We start from the raw sequence: 6078 nt of genomic DNA, 5'->3' as shown, positions 1-6078 counted from the left end.
GGGTTACTTTAACCGAGTTCACTCTCGTATCCACATTCATATATATCCAACTTCCATATTCGTATTCATAACCAAATGTACAGGTGTAATAAATCAAAATGGTGATCACGTAGTCCTATTGTCGCCCAATAGGTAGCACGTTCCATCAGATCAATACTGGTTTCAAACCAATATGTATGCAATTCATATAAAGAGTTCGCATTGAAAACATTCAAATCAAACATAAAAGCAATATAAAACGTTTGCTTATAAACAATACTCATTTAAATACTTTAAAAGTAAATAAATATAAACTCACAGAAAATGCTATCCAAAAATACTTCGGTATTCAAACACTGTCAAGCTTCGTGAGCTCCCTATCCGGTAGTTGCTTGCCTTGCCGGATCTAGGAAAAGATAAACACAATTGAGTAGGAACCTAAATCTAGAGACAATCTAGACTCGAGATACAAACATAACTCATCGAGTTCTAATTACGTTTTACTCGACTCACTTCCCTTTTTTACTTATTGATCTTCGGTATAGCCTCGATACGGATTTAGGTTTATAAATAAACATAATTTCTTGATATCGAATCATACATTACATCTTTATGTTCGTTCTTTGTCAAATCATCTTCCGAAAGCTTTAAATCGGCTCAAGAAACGACTAGTTTAATGTCCAAGCATCAGGAGGGGTGTTGCGTCGCGACCATGGCCGTCGCGTCGCGGCGCCATCCCCCGCGTCGCGTCGCGGCGCCATCCCCCGCGTCGCGTCGCGGCGCCATGATGGCGCGACGTGAGGTCGAGGGCAGCAGGCCCTCGCCTCCACAAAACACCTCCCAACTCGATTCTGACGAGATTAACACACCTACGAACGTATCCGACACTAAATCCATCCATAAACATACCAGAAACGTTTAAAACAAATCGAATACGTAATCGCAATACAGTTTCGTTGTGACTTAATATTCAATTCAATATTACATCAAATAAACTCAAACAAACGGCGAAACGACGTACTTACCGTGATTACCCGTCGAAATACGATCGATTCGAGCTAAGAAACATCAAAAAACGGACGAGAAACGAGATCATGCGAAGGAAAGGTAATTGATCGGTGAAGAAACGAAGGAAATGAAGATATCATCTTCTCAATTTGCACTTTAGTCCTTGAAACTTTTAAAAAGTTGCAATTTAATCCAAAATTTATCCGCGTCCAAATTTTAAATGGTCTCTGATTGATTCGAAACTTTTACCCTAAATACTATAAAATATTTCGCGGACTTTGGCGAAGTAATTCCATTACCGGATTTATATTTTATTTTATATTAATTTTCAAAGTTATATCGTTAAATCCCGCTAATTCGCTTAATAATAATTATTCTAAATTTCCAATATTATTAAATTAAATCCTTCTTAATTTAATTTATCAGAATTCACGACACGTGGCACGATTTAATTATTTTAAAATATTTGGGATATTATAAAATTGCCCCAAAATTATATTTTTAAAAACACGTAAAATACAAATTGAAGTCGAGGGATGCGAAAAAAGAATTAGAAAGTTCACTAATTGTTACGATAAAATTATCGTAAATTTATTTTTTTGCAATAAAAATATAAATTATGGGGTAATTTGACCAAAAATTGAAGAGTTTTGAGGTTAGTTGCTCAAACAAATTTAAATTGGATTAAATGATCTCGAATTACAAGTTCAGGGGGCGCGTTAACTCTTTATTCGATAATTATATAACCATTAGATTCATTTTGTCCATTTCACTTTAGTTTTGTCAAACCAATACATCCATTTGTGCTAATTGTTTTATTTCTTACAAATGTTATTATTTTTATTAATCAATATTTTAATTTTTTAATATATTTTTATGTTTTTATTTGTTAATAATTTTTTTATTTTTTTATTCAACCTTATTTATTAGATCTTTTTTTTTCATCTTTATATTATAATTTCAATTTTTATATTTTTATTTATTTATTTATTTTCTTATTAATATAATGAATATTAAAATAAATCCATTCTTCATATGTATATATTATGTAAATTATTACATGATTAATGTTAATTATAAAATTTTACCGTTGTGCACGTGTCTTTTATAATTAATATTTTCAATAGTTTGTAATTTAATATTTATTTATTTGGACACATGTTATCTAATTTTAAATAATTATTTTTAATAATTAAACACATGTTCTGTAACTTCTTTTTTAATTTAGACACTTGTCTTTTATAGTCAACTCTTATAATTTACATTTTTAATTTTTTTTGAAAAAATTAAGATAAATACTCCATTTTTAAAGATAATATAATTTCCTACCTCAATTAAAAAAAATAAAAAAATACCACTGCTTTAATATTTTTATTTTTTTTTACTCTAACACCTATTTATATTATAATTATACCTACCTTTTATAATTATTTTATCCTAACCATATTTGTTTTACTCTTAAGTGACAACTGTCACTTTTTTTTCTCTTTCTCTATTTCTTCGTTGTTCTTTTTTTCATGTCATTCTTCTTCTTCTTTATTTCTTTTTCATTTTTGTTCTCTTCTTATTCATCGTTAATTTATCGCTCCGTCGTCGCTCTGCCATTATTCCGCCGTCCCTCCGCTTTTTTTTATATTTAATTTTAGCGATTGTTTCTCAGCTCCTGGTGATTAATACGATTTGTTTTAACATTCATATCTAAATAAATTACTCTTGACTTTTCTCGATTTTAGATCTAAAATTTGCATTAAAAACGTTTTTATGCATAAAAAACTATTTTCTGCAAAAACAACAGCTTCTGATTATCATACGAGTATCATCATTGCATTATCATATAAGTATCTTAACACTGTAGAAAAAATTAATTTTTTATTTAAAAAAACAGTGTCTGATTATCATATGGATATCAATGTATTATCATATAGTTATCATAATGTTATATGATTATGATAAAGTTTTGATAATACAATGTATGATAATGATAATAGTATGATAAGATTTTTATGACAGTAAAATGATAAGTTTATGATAGCAATATGATGATATGATACCTACATAAAAAAATTACATAAAAATTATGATAACGGGATGATAATATGAAGATAATAGATTGATAAGATTTTATGATAATAAAATGATAAGATTATGATAATAGTATGATAATACGATACCTACATGAAAAAAAATTACAGAAATATTATGATAACGAGATGATAATGTGATAATAACTACATGATAACAGAGTAAAGTTATAATTATTTTAAAAATGAGAGTAAAAGCATAATTCTGAAAAAATCTTGAAGTATTTTCTATAACTTTTCCGTTTTGAGATAAAAAATAATTATTTTCAGTTTTTGAGGTAAATACGTAAACAATCCATTTTTTTAGCTTAGACTATTATATTTCATATTTATACACTTGTCATTTTATATTTATTTTATTTTAAAGTTTTAAGGTTATTTTCATCATAAAAATCTTTATCATTTTTTATTATTTTTAGTAAAGTTGCTCTGCTACATTATCAATTTTTGATTCAAATTTTGGTTGCTTGTTGATTGTTTTTTGGTTGTTCTTTAATTATTTTTTAATTGATGATCCAATTTTTGCAATAATTTTCTATATTCTTGTTTTTATAAATTTTATATTTTATATTTTTTAATATGAATTTAGTTGGTTTATTTTCTCTCTTTTTTACATCAAATATATGAAATAGGGAAACAATTATAATTTTTGTATTTTTAAGTTGATAATAAGTTATGGTTCTTTATTCTTCATATTTTTATGTTTATGGAATTTTCTGATTTAAGTTTTTTATAATACTTTTCCAATAATACATGCTATTTGAATATATTAATCTATTAAAAAATTATCTGAAATTTACTTCTATATTACTATTTTAAACAAAAAGAGATTATAAGTGTGAATTTTTTTAATAAAGAACATTTTTATGTAATTTTAAAATTCTTTGTAATTATATTTACATAATAAAATTGTATTATCTTTATTTTTAAAGATGGATAATTTTTTTAATTAATATTTTATTTTATTTTACTCTCTAATTACTTTGTCGCTTGCTCGTTGCTTTACAGTTGCTTTGTAGTTGCTCTCTGGTTTTTTTGTAGTTGCTTTCTAGTTGCTTTTCTTTTACTCATAGAATATTTTCAGTAAACTAATGAATTTTGATAAAGGCCTAATTACTTAAAAAGCCCCCACCTTATAACATTTTTTCGTTTATACCACGACCTAGGAAAAAATTTATTTGTACCCTTTTTTTGATTTTTCGTTTTCAACTGTACCCTAAAGCATCAAATTAAACTTTTTTTTATTTAAAACAAAGTTTAAAATAGTCCTTCATTTTTTAACCTATATTCTAATTAGACTTAGTGTTATTAATGGTATAAAATTACATTCTTCTTCATAAAATAAAACTTTTAATTATTATTTAATTTATATTAATTATTAATAATTTATTAAATACAAAATCGTAAAAATAAATAATTTTAAATAAAAAATATTTCGACTCTCCTTCTGGAAGAGGAGCCCTGGAGGAGCAGATCTGCAATATTTTTGTACTTGGCCTGAAAATGGCACTTGAAATATTTTTAGGTACTTTAAAATATTGGAATTGAAAACAAATAATTATTGCTAGGTTTAACTTTTGCCTTTGACCTCTTTTTTGCCAAGCTTTTAGCCAAATTCAACTTCCTTTAATACAACATTCAACTTTCTAGTATCACTTTTAAGAAAAAAAAATTCGGTACATTCGGTCTAACACGTTATCCATAGACTAAATTTATTACTATATTTTAACACATCATTAAAATAATGACATTATTAATGGAATATCACCATTAAAAGATGTAAAAAAGTAACACCCAAAATTACGATAATATTACTATTTTAATGACGTGTTATAATATGATAGGTTAATCTATAAATAACGTGATAGACTGAATCTACCTAAAAATTTCTCCACTTTTAGCATTATATAAAGTTAAACCCATTTAGAGGCCCTTGTACTTTTATTCTTCAGGTCCCTCTACTTACATAATTTTTGATTTTCATGTCCTTTTTTAGTTTTCTCCAGTCCCTCTACTTACAATTTTTTTGTTCCTCTAGTCCTTTAAAAGGACCTGAAAATCGGAATTTTGCCAAGTACAGGGACTTAAAGAACAAAAAAAGAGTATAAGGACTTTTTGAATAAAAATAATATAATAAAAGGGCCTTTAGATGGGTTTAGCCTTAAAATAATAAGGCATTTAAACCTTCACTGGATGTGATCATTGCGGAATCTAAGTATTTCTCTTCTGATCCTATGTTTTTAAATACTTTGAATATTTACATAACGACGGATCAATCTTAATGTTGTAAGTTTGGCTTGACTTGCTTTCTGGCTATTTGCTCTTCTTCATTGAGGAAGGAAGAAAATGTCATATGTTTTATTTATTCTCTTGCTTCAAGAGTCCCCGTAACGTACTAATTAAGTACAATTCATTTAAATTGGCTTGAGCAAAAACTTTTTTGACAATACATTTAAAATAAAAAGGCATTAATTGTAGAAAAAATAACTATAATAATACATGATGTCGGTGAAAGATTTATTTCGTGATAATCATTCTGAAAAATTACAATAAAATCGAGTAATTCGCTTGAAAGTGGATCTCTATATCCCGCTCCCTAAAGCACAAGACGGTTTGTGTTGTAGGTAGCAAGATATAGAGTTCAACTTTCAAGTAAAGATTTGCTTGATTTTACTGTGTTTTTTTAAATGATCACCGTGAAATAATTCTTCCACTGATATTAATAATATCAATTCTTCTTTATTAATTTTAAAAATATTGTATAAAAATTTTGTTCTCACTAATTCGAAGGAATTTATAACTATACTATCATATGATTAGGCAGTGCATTTGGTAGGTTCGGTCGGTTTTGGTGACCGAACCGAAAAAACCAAAAATCGAAAATAGGTAAAAAGCTAAAACCAAACTGAAACCGAAGTTAGTCCAAACCGAATCCGAAAAAACTGAAATTTTTGGTCCAGTTCGGTTAAAACACATTCTTTTATTATTTTATAATTTTAAAAACTATAAA

Source organism: Mercurialis annua, linkage group LG5 (genome assembly GCF_937616625.2).
Source record: "Mercurialis annua linkage group LG5, ddMerAnnu1.2, whole genome shotgun sequence".
Taxonomy (NCBI): domain Eukaryota; kingdom Viridiplantae; phylum Streptophyta; class Magnoliopsida; order Malpighiales; family Euphorbiaceae; genus Mercurialis; species Mercurialis annua.
This window is presented reverse-complemented; position numbering follows the sequence as displayed.